This window comes from Hipposideros armiger, unplaced genomic scaffold (genome assembly GCF_001890085.2).
Source record: "Hipposideros armiger isolate ML-2016 unplaced genomic scaffold, ASM189008v1 scaffold_187, whole genome shotgun sequence".
Classification (NCBI taxonomy): domain Eukaryota; kingdom Metazoa; phylum Chordata; class Mammalia; order Chiroptera; family Hipposideridae; genus Hipposideros; species Hipposideros armiger.
The window spans coordinates 1955793-1980627 of NW_017731537.1; the positions used below are offsets into that span (position 1 = coordinate 1955793).

General features: G+C 44.6%; 1 protein-coding gene and 1 pseudogene across 3 annotated transcripts in view; both read left to right on the top strand.

Moving 5' to 3' along the window:
• Positions 1-9276: 9276 nt before the first annotated feature.
• Positions 9277-9980, top strand: LOC109388238 (glutathione S-transferase A4 pseudogene; annotated as a pseudogene).
• A 12783-nt stretch (positions 9981-22763) lies between these two features.
• FAM3D (FAM3 metabolism regulating signaling molecule D) overlaps positions 22764-24835 on the top strand; it is a 43478-nt gene continuing 41406 nt past the window's right edge. For all 3 annotated transcript variants that reach the window (XM_019652766.1, XM_019652767.1, XM_019652765.1), the window contains exon 1: positions 22764-23022. The gene's annotated coding sequence lies outside the window, so the exon portion shown is untranslated. The remainder of the gene's footprint in view (positions 23023-24835) is intronic.

Sequence of the window (24835 nt, forward strand, 5' to 3'; positions counted from 1 at the left end):
ACTCAACATTGTGTCCTGAGAAATGCAGATAAACAGAAGATAACAGACCTTTTTTACTGCTTCTATATGTTCTGTGGTGCCCTTCTGCCCCACAGATCCTAACTGGGTGGAGACTCAGGTAGGAAGGTCTCTGTACAGGTATAATCAAGTGTGAGTCTCAAAATTAACACTCTTCAGGGAAACAGTGAAAAGATGGAAAAGAGAACTATTGTTAAAATGTGTAAACCAAATGTGGTAGCCAGCCTCTGAGGTGGCCTCAATGATTTTCACCTCTTGGTACTCATGCTCATGTGTAGTACCCTCACATACTGAATAGGGCTGAGCTGTGTCACCATTGGGTCATTGCAAAGATGACTGAGTGTGACCGATGAAGCTGAGTCATCGTAAGACATGTAGCTTTGAATTGCCCACTCTTGGATCATTGTCTCTGGAGAAGCCAGCTGCCATGTCATGGGGAATCTCAAGCAACCCTATAGAGCAGCGGTTCTCAACCTTCCTAATGCCGCGACCCCTTAATACAGTTCCTCATGTTGTGGTGACCCCCAACCATAAAATTATTTTCGTTGCTACTCTATAACTGTCATTTTGCTACTGTTATGAATTGTAATGTAAATATCTTTTTGTTTTCCGATGGTCTTAGGCGACCCCTGTGAAAGGGTCATTCAACCCCCCCAAAGGGGTCACGACCCACAGGTTGAGAACCGCTGCCTATAGAGAGACCTAGAAGATAAAGAACTGAAGCCTCCAGCCAACAACCAGACCAAATTGGCCAGGCTTTTGAATGAGCTATCTTGGAATAGAATCATTTAACCCTAAGCAAATCTTCAAATGATTGTAGCTTCAGCCAACATTTTAACTATGACCTTGTCTTAATCCATTTAGGCTGCTATAACAAAATGCTATAAACTGTGTGGCTTATAAACAACAGAAATTTATTTCTCACAGTTTTGTAGGCTGGGAAGCCCAAGAACAAGGTGCTGGAAGATTCAGTTTCTGTTGAGAGCCCACTTTCTGGTTCTTAGACAGCCATCTTGTCACTGTGTCTTCACATGGCAGAGAGGTGAGGGAGCTCTCTGGGGCTTCTTTAATAAGGGCACGAATCCCATTCATAAGGGCTCCAAATCCATGACCTAATCACCTCCCAAAGGCCTCACCTCAAAATACCATCACATTGGGGATTAGGATTTAACATGTGAATTTGGGGGGGGGGGAGACCGCAAACATTCAGTCTATAGTAAACCTGTTTTGAGACCCTATGGTTCTGAGCCAGAACTACACAACTAAGCTGCTCTTGAATTCCTGACCCAAAGAAACTGTGGGAGATAATCAATATTTATTGTCTTTTAAAGCTGCTAAGTTTGGGGAGTAATTTATTACATAGCAATAGTTAACCAATGCACCAAGGCTGAGTTACCAAAGGACACATTAATCAAGTTGTCAAAGGTGGAGGATCAGCGAGCACAAGAACACAACATACCCTCTAACCCTCACCATAGGCCAGCCTCCTTATTACAGGAAGTGGCTGAGCAGATTGCATAAAATGTCAATATTGAATCTGAAGTTTGAGCATTACAAAGCTACTTGGGCACCTACATTTATGCTCCCCTAGTGGTTAAATCCCAAAATGTACAATAAGATAAGTTTTCAGTTAAGCACCTTTGGCCCAGTGTGGGATCCCTGAAATGGTGAGGGACAGAGGGAGGGGAAAGGAAGGTGACAGGACCAGTCATGTGCATTGGCACTCCCTCACCAGGTGGAAAAAAATGCCTGGAAATTCCCCTACTGCTTTCAGGCAGAACAGCTGGCCCTTAAGGCCTCCCGTTTCTCAGGAGGAGCCCAGCCTATTAAAAAAAGCCACATGAAATCCTCCCCTTCTCCAAACATTGCTGGTTCCCTCCTGCCTACTTCTGCTTCAGTTCCATGAACAAACGTGCAGGCTGGCAGCCAGATGGAAAGCTAAGCCCTTGTGAAAACCTAGATAAACGCTAGTTCTCATAAATGTGGGTTGTATGTGAAGAAAACATACCCAGCAATAAAACACGTGTTTGGTATAAGGAAATTAAGACAAATGTATTTGGTAATCATTACTCCCTATAACCTAAATCCATCCAGCTCTATGAATAAGTATCCTCTCAAACATTTGGGTTTTTGTTATTTTTTAAATTGAGGTAACATTGATTTATCACATTATATAGGTTTCAGGTGTGCAACATTGCAATTTGACATCTGTATATATTACATTGTGCTCACCACCAAAATCAATCATACAATTGATCCCCTTTACCTGTTTCACGCTCCCTCCACCTCCCTTCCCTTCTGGTAACTACTGATCTGTTGCCTGCATCTATGAGTTTCTTTTTGTTGTTTTTGTTTTTTCATTTGTTTTGTTTTTATATTCCACTTACAAGTGAAATCCTAGAGTATTTGTCTTTTCCTGTCTGACTTATTTCACTAAGCATAATACCCTCTAGGTCCATCCATGTTGTCACAAGTGGCAGAGTTTCACCTTTTTTTATGACTGAGTAGTATTCTGGTGTGCGTGTGTGTGTGTGTGTGATCTTTTTTATCCAATTATTCATCAGTGGATATTTAGGTTGTTTCCATACCTTAGATATTGTAAATAATGGCTGCAATGAACATAGGGGTGTATATGTCTTTTTTGAATGAATGTTTTTGTATTATTTGGATAAATATCCAGAAGTGAAATACCTGGGTTATATGGTAGTTGATTCTTAATTTTTCGAGGAACCTCCATACTGTTTTCCATTGTGGCTACACAATTTACGTTCCCACCAGTAGTACACAAGGGTACCCTTTTCTCCACATCTTCACCAGCGCTTGTTGTTTCTTGTCTTTTTTATACTAGCTATTCTGTCAGGTGTGAGGTGATGCCTCATTGAGGTTTGATTTGCATTTCCCTGATGATTAGCGACATTGGATATCTTTTCATTTGCCTGTTGGCCATCTGTATGTCTTCTTTGGGAAAATGTCTATTCAGATCCTCTGCCCATTTTTTTTTTATCAGATTGTTTGGATTTTTGTTGTTGAGTTGTATGAGTTCTCTACATATTTCAGATACTAACCCCTTATTGAATGTATGATTTGCAAATACCTTTTCCCATTCAGTGGGTTGCCTTTTCATTTTGTTGACGGTTTCCTTATCTGTGCAGAAGCTTTGTAGTTTAATAGTCCCATTTGTTCATTTTTGCTTTTTTCCCCTTACTGTTGGAGTCGAATCCACAAAACACCACTAAGGCTGATGATGGCCAGCAGCTTAGTGCCTATATTTTGTGGTTTCGGGTCTTAACGTTCATTTGAGTTAATTTCTGTGTATGGTGTAAGATAATGATCTCATTTTATTCTTCTGCATGTGGCTATCCAGTTTTTCTAACATTATTTATTGAAGTCAAACATTTGTTTTTAATGTTTACTCTTTATGGGTGTGGGCAGAGACAGAAGGAGCAGAACAGGAAGCAAGAGAACTCACTTCCAAACATGGCATAAGGGATGGGATCTCCACCAAGCACTGGCTGGCTTTAGTCAGCTGGGCAACAGATGGGGATAAACTGAACCACCTACTAGGGGGCTAGGAGAGGCAAAGTCTATACATCGTCACACATTGCATTCTATCCTGTTGGGGAGCATGAAGTGATAATTCCCCAGTGTATTGATGAGTGTTGACTTTGTCCCTTGTGAGGGATTTCAAGCATCAGGATATACTGGTACCTATCCTCATGGAGGAATGCCAGGAAGCCTCACGAGGAGGAAAGAACCCAGGACTAGGAGAGCATGACTTTGGGCAAGTCCTTTAGTTTCTCCATACTTCCATCTGTAAAATGGGAACAATGATTCTAATAAGTTTCTATTAATGAGCATCAACCATGCACCAGGCAAGAGGCTAAAAGTAATTTATCTAGTCCCCCAAATCCTATGATCTGCTGAGAAAGTTAAACTACTTCCAGCCAGTAATCAAGCTGGGATTTGGTCCCAGGTCTCTCTGACCCCAAAACATATGCTGCTAACCTCTGGGCTACACTAAACAACTTGACTTCACAGAGGTCAAGTTGAGCAATGCAACTTAAATTAATATGTCAGCCATAAAGTGATTACTCAGATATCAGGGCTGGTTGTTATTTTTAACTATTACTAGCTAAGAGAATTATAGAAGCTAGGTTCATAACTTCTAGAAGATGACCCTCCTAAGCAGACCAGTGCTGGATACGCTTTTGTAATATACACATAAGTCAGGAAAAGGTAAACCAAAATATTTATAGACGAATGAAAGCCAAAGAGAAATAAAAGGGACTAATGTTAAGCAAAAAGAGACAACTGGCACATCCATTAAGTTAGGGCTTGTTTACCCATCTGCTGAAATCTCAGCCACTTTTACTGGTCCCTAAGAGATCAAGGCTTACAAGTGAGTGTTGGCAAACTGTGTACACCTAAGTCTTCCGGTCGGGACAAAACTTCAATCAATATATTCTTGCCTCTTTCCCCAGTTTTCTCTGAACTCTCCTCATCAAGGGACAAGGGCTCAGTTAAATTAACAAACTATTATTCTTCAACAGAGAGTCTAAACAGGACCAGAGTCAATGAATTTACTTAGTTCCCTTTAAGGATTTAGGTCAAGGTTGGCCTCTGCAATGAATTTCAAGCATTGCTCTGGTGGCCAAGTGAGTATAGAGAGGCAGCCAAGACTAAAGACTAAGCTGGGACAAAGACCAGAAATGAAGCCAGAGTAATGAATTTACCACATGGGATTTTTGTCCTGGGAAAATTTATCCTCTGAGTTGGTGATAAGGACCGTCCCAAAGGTAGGACTTTGGTTTCAGAACCAGCCCAGAGCCCAGGTTCTTCTTCCTAAGACAGTGGACACATGGACTGCCTTCTCCCAGAAATGCTGCCCCAACGAGAGTGCTGGAAATGCACTGCTCAGCCCACTCAGTGAAGTCAAGAATTTCAGCAAAACAAAAATCTGATATATTAGAATCTTGGAATCATAGCTTGTTAGAATCACTGAATTCCTCCAAGGCATGGAACATTTCTTACTCATGTTTGCTCCTCAGAGGTTGGCACAGCATCAGGCACAGTAGAGATAATGAAATATTTTTGTACTCTAATATATTCAGGGGCCTCCCTGGCCCAGTCGCTACAAAGTTATGTTCAAATAAGCAAGGACCAGCCTCTAAGAGAAAATTTTTACAGAACTCCTTTTTTTATTTGTGTTTCTCAGGAAACCTGAAAGGGGAGCCAATTAATAACTGCCAAGTACTCTTGCCTCTTTACCCAGTTTTCTCACACCCAGAAGCAGCCTCTACAGCCAACATTGCCCCAATTCCCTCTACCCCTGGCCTCATGGACAGTTTTTTCTCCCTCACTCTTTCACCCCCATCCCCAGCCCTTTATACCATATTTCAGCTTAGCATTTCCAGCTAAGTCCTAATCCATTTCTTCTCTGGCCATCTCCCTCTCTACCTTTTCTTGAGAGTATACACGACAAAAGCTCTGAGAACTGGGATGGGGACCACAGAACCCATCTTGGATGGAAAGGAGAAGACGTCAAATGTAAAGGAGGCAAATCAAAGGCAACATTTAGCAGGAAAGGCAAAGCAGGAAACACTCCTCTGCCCCATAATTTGATGAATTTATTTTATAATTTGATGAAAGACCATCCCTGGTAGGTTGATAAACAGACAGATAAATAGAATGTCAGAGTCTACAAGGACCCAGAGACTCATTCTTTCTCAATCACCCATCAGCATCAGAACTTATTTTTGTGTTATCCACCTTCCATAGGAACACCCCTGGGAATTGGGAACGCCTAGTGGAGGCACATTACCTCCTGAGCCCTAAATTATGAAAGCCCATGGGAGGTCTGAGGCAAAGCTAAACCCACAAACTGCTCCACATGGACAGGACCTGCCCCAGCTACCTCTCCCCTACAGAAAATACCTGAAGAAATGGCTAGGGAAGACCAAGAAACAAATGAGATTTTAAAAAAGAATGGCAGGAGAAGGTGAGTACAGTGTTGCCTCTGCCTGAGCCCAGAGCCTTGGGCAATTCCACAGCCTATTTGGGCAACAGATTACCCAGGACTCTGGACCCAGCACAACCTACAGTCCTGAGACGGTGGCCATTAGCATCCTTCGCCACCTTGCTCCCACAATTAATGAACGGCAAAGGTATTTTGAGATGCTCATTCTATTTCCCTTCTTCCCCGAGACCTTGCCTGTGCTTACCAAAGCTGCTTGCAGGAGAGGGGGCTTCTTTTGAGGAGGGCATTGGACTTGCCCCTGGAGACTATTTTTAAGTAAGTGCACCATCACCACCATGTTGTCCACCTGCCCTACAAGGAAAGAACCTGGCATCATCTCTCAGCTCTGTAAGCACTCTCTGGTGGCATGGGCAAAGGTTCATTTTCCATGTTTGCATGTGCACATCAAGATAAGAAAACTACAGAGAAGAAAATCCACCTTCTCAGTAGCTCTGGGGACTGCATCAGTCTGGCTTTCAGAGGCAGCCACTGGCCTATGTTGGGACGGAGAGTGAATGGTACATTTAACTGTTTCCGGTAACTCTAAGTGTGCTCCTTCTTATTGTGCTGTTGGGCAGCCTTCCAATAACACCAGCTGCTGTCGTGGAGATGCTTCCGAAATGGCTGGATGGGCTGCATGGATTGGGACCGACTGAGTCATAATGTAATTGCAGACAAGATGTGGGTGGGGTTTGATTAAAAAGAAAACAGTGGGAACATTTGATCAGGGTGGCTTTGGGAAGGGCAAAGGCTGTAAATGAAAAAATAGAACTTTTCTCTTTGGGGCAAAGGTCAGAGGAATCTAATATGGTTTTTGATATGAGAATGAGAACTGAGGATTGCATTGCCAATCCCCATAGTAAGGTGCCAATCCAAGATGGCCTCCCCCATTCACTAGCAAATAAGATGATTGGAGCACCTGCTGTGTGGTGGTCTTGGTGCTATGTGCTGTGGATCATGGAAGACCCAAAGATGAATCAGGCATATTCAAGCACTGTTTAGTGCAGTCTCCCATCAGAGGGAGCCCGGTTAAATTCCAGCTCCTCTATTCTCCGGCTGTTTGTCTTTTCATAGGTTTCCAAACCTTTCTGTGCCTCAGTTTCCTCATCTTAGAAATACTGCCTGGGGCCGGCCGAGTGCTCAGTTGATTAAGAGCTGGCTTGGGACATCAGAGGGCCCCAGTTCCGATCCCACATATGAGGGCCAGTGACACTGCCCTTTACAGCTAAGATGCTGAACAACAGCTCAACCTGGAGCTGGGCTGCCGTGAGTCGCCGGTGACAGTATAGGCTGCAGCCCCTGCTGCAGTGGTTTGCCATGGTCTGCCGTGTGTAGCCAGCAGCCAGTGTGAGCAGCCAACGGCTGTCCAGAAGCCGGAGACTGATCTGCCTCGCCCAGGAAGAGTGCAATAATGGTGCCAACTTGGGCCAGTGAAGCAACATCCTCCACAACTAGACTGAAGAACAAAAGGACAGCAACTTGTCTGTTCCCCTTCCCCCAATTCCCCAATAAAAATCTTTAAAAAAAAAAAAGAAAGAAATACTGCCTGTCTCATAGGTTGTGCAGATTCATTGAGATAATACATTGTCAGGGGCATAGCACAGTGCTTAAAAATTAGGTGTGACTAATTTTGGAAAGTTAGTTTTTAATAAGGTTCAAGGTAGAAAGGGACACAGTATGCATGTGAGAGGAGCAGGGAAGCTTCTTGGTCAGGGAACACAGGCAAAATTTGCAACACCTGTTCCACTATCAGGTGCTGATGGGGAAAGCATCCTCGTCTTGAATTTTTACACTCATTTTAATCAAAAGGCTTAAAGAAAGGACGAGAGAAACGTCTGCTGGTGAAAATTTAACAAAGGTGGAGGTCATTTTAAGAGGCAAAAATAATAGTTAATAATGATCAATTATTAACTCTCTTGAGTCGTGGAATCAAGACACGCCAATATTTCATGTACCACCAAGAAAGAACAAAAGCCACAAACTGAACAAGATGGTGTTTTCTTATCAGCAATTGTAAGATGCATCGATTTCAGATATGTTAAAAGATGAAAACAAATGTGCATCTGAGAATCAGTGACCTGTGGGATTTGCCATACTCTATAATAATAATGGTGCATTTTAAAAGCACTTTTTCATTGAATCCCCACATGGAATAGTTATAATGGAATTAAATAGTTATTATGGAATCCATTTGACAGATGAGGAAATTGAGGCACAGAGCAGTGACATAATTTGCCTAGGGTCTTGTAACCAGTAAATACTGGAGCTGGCAATCTGATTCAGAGCTGCCTGACAAAGTCCAAGTGCTTATGTATCAAGTTATAAACAAAAAACATAAAACGCAGAACAGCTGGGTGAGAGGGACAGCGAGAAGTGCTATGGACTAGGTCAGATCCTATAGAGCCCTGAATGCCAGGGTCAGGACTGGCCCTCCATTCCAGTATCATTGTGAATAGGAGGCCTGCTGTATAGCAGGCACTGTACTGAGCATGGGGAGGGGGAGGAGGAGGGAGGGAGAGCAGCACTGAGTAAGAGACAGAGTGTGTCCCTGCCTTCACAGAGCTCACAGCCAAGCAAGGGATTGGCAGCCAGCCAGACCACTCAGGGGTATGCATGCCAGGGTGAGGGTGTGCATAGGTCACACATAGGAGAAAATTTTGACCCGGTGCTGGGGAATTACAGAGGGCTTCCCAGAGGAAGTGACTTTTTATGACAACCTGAAGAATGAGTCAGAAGAGGAGAAGGGTGTGGCACCAAGCAGTGGTGCTCACCAAGCACCTCATGTGCTCCCCTACGTTACCCAGCTCCCCTTGCTGGGTTGGGGCTATGTCACCAACTCTGACCAATAGAGACAGTGACCTGTGACACTTCCAGGCTGAATTAAGAGCCAGGTGCCTCTTCCAACTTCTTTTCCTTTGTACCAGTGACCTTGGAGGCCACTTCAGATGGAGAAAAACCACCCAATCCACACTGCACCTCGAAAGAGTGAGACAAACTTTAATGAGTTAAGTGACTGATAGCTAAGGGTTTATTTATTATCACCACATAACCTAACTGATTCTGACTAGTCCAAAAAGAAAGAGTATTATTCCATGCAGGGAAAACAGAGTGGGACCCTGAAGGAATTGAATACTTCCTGTGGCTGTAGCAAGAGCACCAGTGGCTGGTGGCAGGAGATAAAGCTAAAGAGATAGAGGTGCCTCGCCCAGGCTGCTACCGGTGAGCTTTGTTCGGTTCCGGAGCTCCTAGCGGTCTGCAGAAAGCCTGAAAGGCCATCATGTCAGAGAAGCCTAAGCTCCACTATCCCAACAGAAGAGGCCGGATGGAAACCGTAAGATGGGTTCTAGCTGCCGCTAGAGTCAAGTTTGATGAAGAATTTTTAGAAACAGAAGAACAGTTGCAGAAGTTGCAGGATGGTAAGCACCTGCTGTTCCAACAAGTGCCAATGGTTGAAATTGACGGGATGAAGTTGGTGCAGACCCAAAGCCTTCTCCACTACATAGCAGACAAGTACCATCTCTTTGGCAAGGACCTCAAAGAGAGAACCCTGATTGACATGTATGTGGAGGGGACGCTGTTTCTGCTGGAACTGATTATCATGCATCCTTTCTTCAAACCAGACGATCAGCAAAAGGAAGTGGTGAACATGGCCCAGAAGGCTATAATTAGATACTTTCCTGTGTTTGAAAAGGTTCTAAGGGAGCATGGACAAAGGTTTCTTGTTGGCAGACAGATGAGCCTTGCAGATGTGATACTACTCCAAACCATTCTGGCACTAGAGGAGAAAATTCCCAATATCCTGTCTTCATTTCTTCACCTCCAGGAGTACACGGTGAAAATGAGTAATATTCCTACAGTCAAGAAATTCCTTGAACCTGGCAGTAAGAAGAAGCCTCCTCCGGATGAAATCTACGTGAGAACCGTCTACAACATCTTTATGCCATAAAAAAAACGCGTACATCTGTGAATGAGAGGTCGCCCCTAGAAATGGCTGTGTCCACAATAGTATCTTAATTGATGCCAGGCTACCCTGATCCCAGCTCTGTCATGGTGCTATGTATAGTTGTTCCTAAGTTGGGTCTTTCATGTCAATGAGATCTCTTCTAGAATCACAGACACTTCTTTTCCAGTGAATAATTGTTATGTGACCTTTTCCTGAAAACCTTTTTGGAGAGGCTGGCATTTCAGTTAGATCTGATCTAAACTCATGGCCTGATAACAGGGACAGGCAGGACCTCATGTTCTCTGAGCGTCTTCTCTCCTCCCACTCTAAACCCTCTCTCGTCTTTTCCTAATTTTTAGTGTCTAATAACAGCAGAATATCTAGTGAACAACTCTCCTCTGAGCTATTATAAATCCATGGTAGTAATGAATATGCAGTCAATTATTAGCCAAAATACAGAATTTACAAATAAAAAAAAAGAGATAGAGGTGCCTCCCAGGGCTCTGCAGGCCATGTGGGAAGTTTGGGCTGCTGTGTCTCAGAGGATGGATTAAAGCTGGAGGTTGACCAGATGACAGGTACTGGAGACAGATATGAGAATACCACAACACAGAATCCATGTGGGTGACAGATGAGATCGCTGGGTCAAAGCTGTCTCCAAAGTCTTGAGCTTAAGACACTGGAGAAATGACAGTGTGCTCAACATGAACAGGAAAAAGAGAAACTGATTTATGACGGATGCTGATGGGTCCAACTTGGAACACATTGAGGCTGAGATTCTAAAGGAGCATCAGCCAAGGGCATTCATAAGACAGGATTTGATTTAGGAGCTGTCCTCAGCTTATTCTGGGGCTGCAATTCCTTCCTACTTCTCTTCATTCACAACAGGTTCAGTTAGACATACTCTCTAGATTAAGGCTTCTTAAGACAGCCTGGTTTTTCCTAAATGCTCTTAAAGACCAACTAATTGCACTAATTTATCTATCGGCTTTTTCTCAAATGAGCTTCTAAGACATAATTAGACAACATGTTTTTCTTAGGGGCTGCCATCTCAGGTGGCTGTAGGAGAATACACAGAAACAGAGGTGTAGAGACGATGGGAAAGGGGCGGAGCTCTCGCAGACCTTAAAGTCACCACCTGGTAAACCACGCCCAAAAGAGGACTGTGCTGAGACCTGCTGGTGATTTGATGTGCTGGTGCTGGTGCTGGTGCTGGTGCTGGTGCTGGTGCTGGCTCCTACAGGCTCCAAGATCTGATTATTTACTATTCAGGATTCTTGTAAGATGACCATGGTGAGAGTATATATAGCATAGAAATCAGCAAATGCTACAAATCAGGGCTTTTGGTGGAAGGAAGGGGAAGGGGATTTAAGAGCAAACCTCTGATTTATTCCAATAGAAGGTAGCAAAAATGTGGGGTTGGAAAGCCATCTCAGTCCCTGACTCTACCCAGTTCTCATGTGAATTCCAAGAGTCATTTGTGATAGCTGCCTTCCCCTGATCCTCCAGTTCCAATCAATCAAAGTCTCTTAATTCTGTGTCCCAGATATATCTTCATTATCTGGTCCCTCATCTAGCACCTCTTTCCTTCTCACTCACTACACTCTAACCACACCAAGAACTTTTCCAATCTGGGACTTTGCATACTCTGGTCCATCCTCCTAGAATCTTCTTTCCCCAATTAAGAGTGGCTGAGGTTTTGTCATCTTTCAGGTCTCAAATTAAATGCCATTTCTCTTAAAGACATCTCCAGACTATACCATCTAAAGCAGAACTCCCTATATTATGTTTTCATCTTTTACTCTGTTTCTTTCAAAGCACTTTTCACACTTTATTTTGTTGTATAATTCTTTTGTGGGCTTCCTAGAGGATTGGGAACTCCATAAAGGCAAACTTGTTGTCTCCTCTATTACCCATGCCTCCCACAGAACCAGGCACACAGCTGGGAGTCCATAAGTATTTATTGTAGAAACATTGGATAAAGTGGAAACCCAACCTCTAATTTTGTAGCTGTGAGTGGTATAAGAACCCCTCTTTCCAAGGTCTGGGCTTCCTTATGGTTGGAGGTTGTTACTATAAAAAGTTCAAACCAATGGAACTCACAGGATGGATGATTTCACTGATGCCATGAGGTCTCTCCAGTGCCCACCCCACCCCACCCCCCCCGGAAGTAAGGTGAGAATGTTTCCTGCTTTCCTGATATTAGAGTGCATTTCAAAGGAGATCTACCCAAGTTACTGAGCCCATTTCTTCCACTGCATTATTTCACAACCTCCTCTCACCACCATGGTAACCTCAGGTAAAATCAAGGGGAATGGTTTGCCTGTCATTGTGACCTTCACTCCTAAGCCTGAGGTGTTTGTTTTTTATTATCTTTTCCCTGAAGCCTCCTGATGTCATAGAACACTCAGGATCAGCCTGAGAAGTATAGAAGGGTTTAGGTTTACCAAATATCTTGGCACCAAGGAAACCACTTGGCTCCTCCCATGTGTCCAACACAGCATTAGATAAATACCAAAATTATGTAGATCAACCACTTCAATGATGAAAAGGCAAAATGTTCTAAGACAAGAGCATGCAGAGATCACCAGCTGACTCTTCTCAAGAGCTAAAGCCATATCTCATGATGGGGCAGGGATACAAAGCAGTGTGGCAGACAGACCCTAATGACCTCCTCCACCATACCCTGGTGTTTACATCCTATGTAATCCCCTCCCCTGAGTATGGGCAGAAATTCTGTCTTGCTTGTAGCCAAAAGAATAAGGCAAAGAGGTTTGGCTGATTTAAGGTCCCAAATCAGTTTATTTTAAGTTAATCCAAAGAGTGATTATCCTCAGTGGGTCTGACTTAATCGGGTGACTGCCCTTAAAACAGGGACTGAGCCCTCTTTGAGGTGAGAGAGATTTTCCTTGCTGGCTTGATGAAGTACAAAGCTGTGGTGAGGAAGCCCATTTGGCAAGGGTCGGAGGGGAGTCTCTAGGACCTGAGGGTCGCCCCCAACCCCCAGCCAGCAAATACCTGAGGCCTTCAATCACACAACAACAGAGGTATGTGCTGACAACCTCAGTCACATGACAACATAAACGAGCATAAAAACAGATTCTTCACAGCTGAGCCTCCAGATGAGAATGCAGCCCAAGTCACACCTTGATTGCAGCCCTGTGAGGCACTGAGCAGAAGATCCCATTAAAATGTCCAGACACCTAACACAGAGAAACTTGGAGATAATAACTATGTGCTGTTGGTTGAGTGTGTGGTCATTTGTTATGAAGCAAAAGACAACTAACACAGGCAGTAACATGAGCTAATACCAGGAAATAATAACCAGAGATTCATCAGCATCCACCCTCTGTCATGCATGACTTCTGGCAGTTGTGGGTCATTTCTTCTCCCAAACAAAGCATTTCAGGCACTCCCTAGGGTGTAAACTTGGTCATTCATCAATTTGCTGAGCACCTGCTATGTGCCAGGTCCTGTGTTGGAAACTGATGATTCAAAGATGACTATAATATTGTCCTTCTTTCAAGGAGCTTGCAGACTAGGAGGACAGATAATGCAGGTTATCCTCCCATTAGCAAATATTTGCAGAGAACTGACAATGTGGCAGTCACTGTGCTAAGCTCTGTGGCCAGAGTAGGATAAAGACCTGCACAGCTTAAGGTGTCGGTCAGTTTAGGGAAAGCTGGAGCCAGCTCACACTGGTTCACAAGAACCAATTGTTAAATTTTCAGTAATCTTATGATCCAGTTGTTAAACACAGCTGTTGTTAAAAGTCAAATGATTTAAATTTGTAAATTAAATTATATTAAAAACAAAGGTAATACATACTCAAAACTCATCATGTCCAAATTATTTGCTACATTATATTACTATCCATGGTCTTGAAGCTTATACATATATATATATATATATATATATATATATATATATATATATATATTGCATATGTATGGTGGAAGTTTTATATACTGGTGTGCTACTGTACATGCCTTCCCAACTCCATATTTAGTGATATCACAATGGCAACTTGAAATTGGCCATAGTGTGCAAATTGACACCACAGGAATTGGCAAACACTACAAATCTGAGCTTGATTTATTGTTCTGTTGATTGTCTAGATTTAAGAAGCTGATGGAGAAATGTTAATAATGCAGTAAACATAAAAGTGTGTCATGTCTGTAGCCATTACATTTGAATTGAACAAAAAAGTGAGGAAATATTTTTTCAGTATTCAAAAAAAAAAGAAAACTGTTATCTGATTCAGCAAAGACGTCACTCATGTCACTGACAATCAAGTGAAGTTTTGATGTCTTGAATGTTTTACTTTCATCTTACTTATTAACATAAATGAAAATAATCAACATTCAAGACAGAGCCACACTTGCTCATTCAGTGACCTGAACAACTTCTTTGCTGAATTGGAAAGTAATCAAGTGTGTGCTCATAGTCTAAAATTTTGTCAAATCATGGTTGAATTGCAACCATAAATTGCCTAATACAATAAGTTGGCAAAAATGAGAGAAAGTATCCTGTGAGAGTCAATGACTCTATGGAATTTACAGTAGTGAGTGCTGTATATTGCATTATTATTTAAATAATAGATGTGTATTTTAGACACATCCTTTATACCAGCAAAATACTATAAACTTATATATGTACAGATGTGCAGATATTTTTCTCTGGAGAGCTGGTTGTGAACATTTATCAGTGCACCACTGGTGGAAATCAACACACATGACTATCAATGAGTTCAGAGCAATCGTCAAAGTGTGTATGAAGTTGTGAGGCAGGAGTGGGGAGTGATTTCTCTCTCTAACTGACAGAGTCTAGTTGAGATGTCACTGCTCTCAACTAGGCTGGGGAGGGTGTGGTCTTACAGGCTGAGATAAGACACCAACTTGCCACATCACCCTCTCCCCAGTCTGGGCACAGGCTGCCCAACACTGGGCCTCCTTCCAGTTCGATAAGAAAAAAGGCACTTGGAAAGCAAGGAGTTCCCTTTGCTGCTCCGAGTCCTGGTTCCAGCACTCTCCTCAGCATTCATCAGAACCTCCTGCAAAGGAGAAGGGCAGTGGAGTCAAGGGGTTCACAAAAAAAGACATCAGTTGATAGTGAGAAAGTATCCTTCTCTGAGCCAAGCTCCATGCTGTGAATTATACCCACACATCTCATTGAATCCTCATAACACAGTGAGGGCATCTCCCTTATCAACCTCAGTTTACAGAGGAGGAGACTGGGGCTCAGAGAGAGGAAGTGACTTGCCCAAGCAAGCCCACAGTTCTGGTCAGCGCTGGAGTCAGGATTTGATCCCAGGTAAATGGACCACATGCATGCTAAAACGATGTGTGAGGCTGGATCTTTCCCAGTCATCTTAGTGAAAACAAAATGTGCACATGACAGGAAATCATGGAGAACATAAGGCCTTGTCCATATCCATTATGATAACCATAATGATGATGATGATGATGGAGCAGCTATAAGAATCAAGAACAAAATTCTTCCATTTCACTTAATTTTTGAATTTCTTTGCTATTAGATTGTTTCCTCCAACTAATAGGAAACAAATTTTTCATTCTTTTCACAAATTTTTATTGAGTTCATACTATATTCTAGGGATGGGAATTATAGCAAAAAACAAGACAAACAGGAAGAAACAAATGTCAAAACCCCTCTGATGGCATCCACCCCAAACTGTGTCAGGAGACAGGTCTACTTTTGCTTTTCATTGCACCCAGGGGTCCCCGCCTGGTGTCTAGCCCAGAGAAGGTATTCATTAAATATTTGTTAATGAACAGCTGAGTGGCATGAGCATTGGGCATACCTGAGTACCTCCTACCCTTTCCTGATCCAAAGGTGCCTGGAGACAACCAGATTGAAGAAACTCCCCCATGTGCTCAGTATCTGCCTTCCTTGGGCTGCCCCTGGGAGAAGACACTCCAGTCCACATCCTGACTGACCCCCCCACTGAAAGCCCAGCCCCTGGAAGGGAGACTCTGAGTCACCCACATTATGCCATAGCTCTCTGGACCTCTGCTTCCCCCTCCGTCACTGGAGAAGCCAGACCCCACTGCAGGAGGGCAGATTCAAACCAGTGTGGCTGCCTGAAAGCTGGGAGGAGTGAGCCCTCCCCTCTGTAACAAAAGCCAATAACTGTGAGCCCCAATTAAAAAGCTAGGAGGTGGCCATAAAGGCCAGGTGCTTCCTTTTCAAACCATTAGACTCCCTGCCCTACCTGAGCCTAGAAAAGCAGGGCAGTCTCTAGTGTACATTCCAAGGGTTTATCTGCTTGTTAAACCTGTGCCCACACCTAAGGAGGACTGCACCCAAAGAGGACCCCATGGTCCTGGGGAGCAGGGCACTCTGCCGAAAGGAAGGGCCAGTGGAAAAGTAGAGTGTTGACAATGAACTTTATTGTGACGGTTATCAAGTGTAGAAAATGTAGCAGGGACAGAAGGGTTGTGTCAAAAAGAAAAGTAAAATTGTGGTAATCCTACTTCCAAGAGACAGCACTATTGGTACTGGCTACATTTCTCACAGTCTTCCATCTATGTCTGTTTCTTTACATCATTTTAATTGGAATCCTTCACAGAATACCGTTTAGAAATCTGTGATTATGTGGAAAGAGATGGAGATACCAGATCCTGTTTCCATAACATCACTAAGCCCCTCCCACCCCATATTTTTGGTAACCAGGAAGGGTGACGGGAGCTCCAAAATTATGATTGGTACTGAAGTTGAATTATGGTTGATACTGAAGTTCTTGCCACCCTGACAAGTGGAGGTTTGGAGAAAGATTTAACTTGATTTAGAAAAATAAATATGACATTTCTTATACCCATGCTGTGGAGTAAAATTCATACCAGCTGAATGGATGGGTGGATTGACAGATGGCTGCTTGCATAGCAGACAAAAGATAAAGAGAGGAACAGAAAGGGAAAAAGAACAAGACGGATACACATATATATCCTTGTATGTGCATAGAAAATTCTAAAAGATTATTTAAAAATTGTGAACAGTGGCTCTATTGTGGAGAGCGGACAAAAGTGGACATTTAAATTGTTATTTCATATGGCTCTGCCATGAACGAGCATTACTTTTATAATTCTTAAAACATTTGAAGTGATTTCCCCACTTCAAATATTATAAATATGTTAGGTTCTATGCCAGGGAAAGGACTGCAGATGTAATTAAGGTTGCTAATCAGCTGGCCTTAAAATGGGGAGATTATCCTGGATTGAGTGGGGTGGGACAGGGGTAATCACAAGGGTCCTTAAAAGTGGAAGAGGGAAGCAGAAGAGAGTCAGAGAAAGATATGTGCAATGGAAGAAGGGTCATAACGTTGCCACACTGCTGGCTTTAAAGATGGAAGAAGGGGCCACAAGCCTCTAAAAACTGGAAAGGGGGAGGAAACAGTCTCCCCTGGAGCCTGCAGAAGGGGGTGCAGCTCGTTGAGACCCATGTCAGACTTCTGACCGGATTCAGACACCCTATCCCTGTCCCAGCCAAACAACAGACTCACACTGTGAACAGCTGGGCTGGGCTGCTGGTGACCAGGCCTCCGAGCCCGAGAGCTTCTGCACAGCTGCCCACTCCAATCCTGGCATGGATGGAAAGACTGCCATTTCCACTGTTTGTTGTTGCTGTTCTTCAAAGGAACAGCAGTAACGCTAACAGAAATGAATGGGGGAATGAATTATTAATGCTTGTGAAAGAAATTTCTAACTCTCTTTGTATTATATCCTTGGCTGTGTCTCTCATGCCAAGGCACTGATCTTATTAAATGCAGATCCAGGCACAAGGCACATGTGACCACACTGGGTTTGGTCAATTAACTAGGGTGTGAAGAACTGAACATTGTGGGTAGTTTATTGATGGTGCCACTCTACGTGGTAACGTTTTGTGCCTTTCTGCCATGGCTTCAGTATACAGTTGGCTTCTGTTATGACCAGGGTCCATGGCTGCTGTGAAAACTGCTGCTGATTTGATGCAGAAGTTTGTACAAAGAAATCCCTGCATAGGTCCTGGTCCAGTTTCTTCTCAAAGATTTATAGAAATCAGTGCGGTGGACATTTATTTCATTAGTAAACCAGCTCTTTTGTCTTTGGGAACGCAGAAGGTCAAATACATCCTATGCAAACACACACATCTGTGGACCTCTGTGCACACATATACACACGTGCTTATCGGTACCCAAGCACTACACACTCACACGCTTACGGGGACCCACACTAGATACACACACATGCACACACACGGTGACGCTGCTCTGCCATTTTGTCTCAGATGTGCCTGGCATGGGTTCTGTTTCTCTGGGTTTTTCTCTCTGAGTGAAGCATTGTAAGTCAGAAACCTCAGCTCTGGGTAAATAATCTTTAGTTTGTCTACTGGCCAGGAACATGCTCAGTTTTTTAAAAGCACCTTTTTTCAGGAAATGCTGGGGGGCCTGGGTATTCTGAAGCCCCAGGGAAGGTGCTGCTGTAATATTCTGGAGCTCTCCTTACTGACTCTGCAGCTCTAAGGTGTGTGTGTGTGTGTGTGTGTGTGTGTGTGTGTGTGTGTGTGTGTCCCTTCTCAACTTCCTGCTTACTCACTGTGTCACCAAAGGCAATTACTTAACCTCTCTGTCCTCAGTTTCCTCATTTGTACGTAATACTACTATGTCCCTGGAGGGTTGTTGTTAGAATGAATTCAGATTATGTGTGTGCCTCATTTAACAGAGCGCCAGGCATAGAGTAAGTGCTCCATGAATGCTGTCGCTGCTATTATCCCTAGTCCCATACTCATCTCATCTCCCACCTGCTTAGGAAGAGACACACACACACACACACACACACACACACACACACACACACACCTTGAAGACGTGGTGCTTGAAGAGGTAGTGCTCAAACTCTGCCCTTCCATTTGGGACAGCTCTTTTCCCCATGATTTTGAAAGCACCTTGATGTCCATGTTCTTGTTTTTGCCTCAAAACCTTGTAGGGTAGAAAGGCTGGATTTATTGGTGCCATTTTTTTTTAAAGCAGGAAATAAAGGTGCACAAAAGCCTCAAGATGTGCCTGCAAAAATTCATTGTAGTACTTTTATAAACACACCCATGCACACACCCATGAGCGTGTGCAGACACATACACACACACACACACACACACACACACACACACACGTGGAAACGCCCAGTAGCTGAGGAGGGTAAATGAGTACAGTGTTTTTGTAACGTGATCATGTGCAGTTTTTAAAAAATCACATCTCCCAGTTTTCAACGACTTGGGAAATGCCTCAGCTATGATAACAAGCAAACAGAGAAGGGAACAAACCGGATGCACAGGAAGAGTTCCTTTATATAAACAGGGGAGGAAATATGCCAAAATATTAACATTGTTCCCAAAGGGAGCTTATACTTGCCTGATTTCTTTTCCTTTACACTGTCCGGTGCTTTCCAAAATGTCTATGATGGGACTGTATTCTTTTTATAATTAAGAGAGATAAGCTCCTGAGCTACAGTCACTCCCCTGAGTGCTCACAGCTGCCTGGCGGCAGAACCAGTGCCCTGAGTCTGTCAGTAATGGAAAGGGTGGTGACCATTCCCACTGGCTCCTGGCCTCTGGGTCAGGCTTTGGCACCAACACTCCCCAGGGAAATGAATCAACTGTCAAACACCAATAATGCACTTTCAAGACCTCCTGCCAAACCAGACTTGACACTGACCCCCCTCTTTCAATGTTGTCATCCAAGAGAGAAGAGAAGGCATCCTGGCCCCTTTCACCAGGAAAGTTGAAATTACAGCCCAAGTTTATTAAGCATCGACTATGGGGCCCATGTTGTCCACCTACATGGCAGGCTGGCAGGGGCAGAAGACAGCCCCCCGCATGCACAGGAAGCAACACCCATGCTGAGACCCAGTTGGTGCCTCTGAGTGAACACTGGGAGGCTGTGCCCTTGGAGGCCTGCTCCGGTTGTGCTTCAGGGAGGGCTTTGGCATGGCAAGGAAAATGAGGGATGATTTCACGATGGTAATTAGCTTCTCAAGATGTGAAGCCCCCAGGGAGACTGCCTTGGGCCTTCCCTTCCTCCTAGGGTTGCTGTAAAGAGACCCAGAGTGGGGAGCAAAGGTCCAGGGTCACACTGCTCAAGGTAGAATGGGGGTCACAGTTACTGGCTCTCAGACCGGTTCTGTCTGTACTGACTAATGCAGAAATGAGCCAGCGGTCATTCATTCATTCATTCATTCATTCAGCAAACCACAATTAAGCATCTGCTGAGTACCAGGCACTGTTCTAGTGAGCAGCACAAGGAAGGCTACGGCCCTCATGGGATTCACTTTCCAGTCACGCGAGACAGGTGCCAAGTGAACAAAAATTCAGGAAATAATCATTTCAGGCTGTTGTCAGTGCTAGAAAGAAAATAAAACAGAATTGCACCTGTGATTAGCAGAATAATGGCCCTCAAATGTGCCCACATCCTAAAACCTGAAGCCCGTGCAGGTATAATATCAGTTATATGGAAAAAGGGAATTAAAGTTACAGATGGAATTATGGCTGCTGATCAGCTGACCTTAAGATAAGGAGAGGGTCCTGGGGCATCCAGGGAACCCAGTGTATTCATAGTGTCCTTGAGAGTGAAACAGGGAAGGAGGGGAGCAGGAGAGAGAGTTAGAAGACGTGACAATGGAAGAAGCTCATAGAGATGCAACACTGCTGGCTTTGAAGATGGAGGAAGGGACCACGTGCCAAGGAGAGTGGCTGCCTCCAGGACCTGAAAAAGGCAAGGAAACATGTTCTCCCGTGGAGCCCAGGAGGAACACAGTTCTGCTGACACCGGGATTTTGGCCCAGTGAGATCTGTGCCAGAATTCTGACAGACAGAACTCTAAGGTGATACATTTGTGTTGTTTAAAGCCATTCAATTTTTTACAGCACCAACAGGAATCCAGCAGAGCACCTCAAAGTTCTCTCCTCAGAGGAAGTCCCTCACCACCTGCTGAATGAAGAAATTTTCTTGCTATTTGCTGTCTTATAAGTTCCTTCACAGAACTTCTCAGGATTTTTTTTTTAAAGATTTTATTGGGGAATTCGGGGAGGGGAACAGCATTGGGGAGTCGGGGAAGGGGAACAGACAAGTTGCTGTCCTTTGGTTCTTCAGTCTAGTTGTGGAGGACGTCGCTTCACTGGCTCATGTTGGTATTATCATTGTGCTCTTCCCGGGTGAGGCAGTCGCTCGCCGCTCACAGCGGCTCATGGCAGCTCAAGCCAGCTGCGGGCCACTCACGGTAACTTATGTCAGCCCACTGCAGCCTACGCCACTGCCGGTGACTCATGGCAGCCCAACTCCAGGTCGAGCTATTGTTCACCATCTTAGCTGTAGAGGGCAGCATCACTGGCCCTCATGTGGGATCCGAACCAGGACCCTGCTGCTCAGAGCTGGCGTCCCAAGCCAGCTCTTAACCAATGCGCCACTCAACCAGCCCCTTATCAGGATTTTAATTCAATGATTTGCTTGGTTACTTCGGGAAGCTAACAAGGAGGGGCTGAAGAGATGACATTGGAGGTCAGATCTGAATGACAAGAAGCCACCAGCCTTGAGCAGAACTGTACAGGCGGCAGAGGAGAGGAGGCAGGAGCAGACACAAGGCCGAGCTCAAAGCCAGTCAGGATGCATGAAAGCATGGCCTGCTCTGGGACGTGCTCCCAGGGTGTCCACTTCACCTCCCCAGGGACCAAGTAGGCAGCCAGAACACAGGCCTGCAGGCCATCTCAGTTCCCAGGAGCCTCATTCTCACACCAGTTTCTGGGCACTAGTCTTTATTTTTTGAGCCGCTATTTGACCCCATATCCTTGGATATTCATTCCAGGGAGACCACACATCCCTTCTGGAAGCAGTTAGGGCAGAAATCACCAAGTACAGAAGCATGCCCTAATGGCAAACTAGTGAGAAAGGCCCCAGGTTCCCCTGGGGAACCCGGTGCCTCCTGGGAAAGAACTCATCCTAAGGTGAAAAGGCCTCAGGAATGAGAATCAAGACGAGTGACAAGCCTGGGGGGCTGGATCGGGGCTGGGAGACACTGAGCCCCTCTGAATGCACCTGGAGACCTAAGGCGAGGAAAAGAGACATTAAACACTGCATTCGCTGTTGCACTGAAATTCTACCACATGTTGTCCCTTCCCTCTTCTCCTCCCTCTTTCTCTCTCCAACTGTAACCTCTAACTCCATGTGCCCCAAACCAAATCCAGAATCTTTTCCCCAGACCGTTTCCTCTTCCTGTCTCCCTTGCTCCTGATAAAGGGAGCCCCTTTTCCATCCTTCAGGCTCACTATCTCCAGCAGCCTTTGACCTCATCCTTCTTTGCTGCCCCACCCCTACCCACAATCTGTCTGGGTTTCCACCCGCACCCGCCCCCCACCTTCTCCCTGGTTCCTCCAGGGGCCTCAGCCTTGGCCCAGCACCTCAGAACAGGTAACAGCACCTTCACTAACTCACTTCACCCCACCCTACCCCAAGTCCTGAGGAGGTTGTCAGCATGGGGTTGGTTTGTTAAGGGGGGTGCTGTTTTGTTGGGTTCTGTTTTGTGTTTTCAGGCAGCCACTATGGTATATTATTCCTAAGTTGCTGAAATTGCCACCCCGAATCTCCTCTACCAAGACGAGGAGGGCTCTGTGGGGAAGAGGCACTCACAGCCTGGGCCCTAGCCAGGGCTCCAGGTGGCTGTCCAGCCAGGCAGGACTTCAGACTCGTTTCCTGCCGGTGAGTGCTTACATTCACTTCCTCCTTCCTGGTGAGATTAGCAGGGCAGGGAGTTCATGGCAGGCCTCTCGGGAGGAGGAGACAGCCCACTTGACGTTCCCAGTGAGCTGCTCTGTTCCGCTTTGGGCCTGCTGCACCTAGAGGGCCCACCTGGGAGGCCCCAGTCTCTTGTGAATCAGGAGGCTGAACTCTCTTAACGGGCTGGTCCAGGGTGGTGGTCAGCCGGCTCAGGGATCCAAGGCACCAGCTGGATGGACCCTCTCGGCTTTCTCCACGGAAGCAGGGAAGCAGGCGCTTGAGGCCTCAGGTACGTTTTTTACCAGGATGCAAAGGGTCCACGTGACAGACAGAAAGGAAAATGGAGGTGAGGAGGGTGGAAGAGCCTGAGAGAGAAAGGTGAAAGGAGAGGAAGAAGAAAACCACATAATCAAAGAGATGCCTGAGGCCAGGCTGAGGAAGGCAAGTAGATTTTATCTGAGAGGCCAAGTCTGATCAATTAATGGTGGAATGGGATAAGGGTTCTGAGGCTGAGTTCAGGTTTGGTGCAAAGATACACAATAATTGATCAGTTAAGGTGGGGTGTGCAAGCCAGGAATTTGATAACCCACATGGCAGGCTTTTTTCCTTAACAACAGAGGCCTCTCACTATTTCTTTATTCATTCAATTTTCTATTCATTCAAAAAACACATTTGAGCATCAACTATGAGCCACACAAGTATTTGAAGAAGGAATGAAGAAGGAAGAAATGTTGTTCTTTGGCCCTAACTCTCACTTTTCTCAGAAAATCATGATCTGAAAAGTGACAACGAAGGTGCACGGTCTTGATAAATTTTTCTAGATGTACAATCTAGAAAGTGTCAGGCTAACCCTTTCCTTTCATTAAGCCTCAATTTTCTCACCTGTAAAATGGGAGTGAGAGTCTGGATATCCCCTATTAATCCCTGTAGTTCTCACTGTCTAGGCATCTAGGATAATAATCACTGAAACACAATAGCACCTATTATGCGCCAGGCTCTGTGCTAAGTATTCTCCATATAATAACACATTTAATCTTCATGTCACATCTGTGAGGAAGGCACCATTACTACCCCCATTTTGCAGATGGGAAACCAAGGCACTGACAGATTAAACAACTTGTCCGGGCAGTGTGGCTGCAATATTTGTGCTCCCCACCACTATGCAGCACTGCCTCTATAGTACGAGATGTCACGATTAAGTTCACAAACTAGTTGCAGTGATGCTGCTAAACTTTTTTGATATCAGAGGGATTATTCATTATGAATTTGTACCAGCTGGACAAAGAGTTAACCAAGTTTACTATTTGGAAGTGCTGAAAAGCCTGCGTGAAAAATTAGATGAGATGACCTGAACTTTTTGCCAACAACTCATGGCTTTTGTTTCAAGACAATGCACCAGCTCACATGGCATTGTCTGTGAGGGGATTTTTAGCCAGTAAACAAATAACTCTATTGGAACACCCTCCTTACTCACCTGATCTGACCCCCAGTGACTTCTTTCTTTACCTGAAGATACAGGAAATATTGAAAGGGGGACATTTTGATGACATTCAGAACATCAAGAGTAATATGACAGCAACTCTGATGGCCATTCCAGAAAAAGAGTTCCAAAATTGCTTTGAAGGGTGGACTAGGCACTGGTGTCAGTACATAGCTTCCCAAGGGGAGTACTTCAAAGGTGATCATAGTGATTATTCAGCAATGAGGTCTGTAGAGTTGTTTCTCGGGTGAGTTCACGAACATAATTGTCCGACCTCGTACAGTCAATTATAAGTCCATGGCTGAACAGAGCTGGTACAGGAGTAACTTTGCAGATGATTCCTTCAGTGAACATTAATTGAGCCTGCATGTCAGATAGGCAAGGATTTAATGATTTAGCAAGGCAGGATAACAAAACAGATATGGTTCTAGCCAGAAAATAAAAAACAACTTGCACAGATAGTCATTTCAAATAGTTTTGACATGTGCCTCATAGGAGATAACCCAGGAGTCAGGGCAGACGTCTCTGAGATTAAGTTTGCCAAGGAAGGCTGGCAGGGGTAAGAGGGCAGAGGTTAGCATTTGGCACACAGCAGAATTTAAGAGAAGGGGGAAAGGAAGGC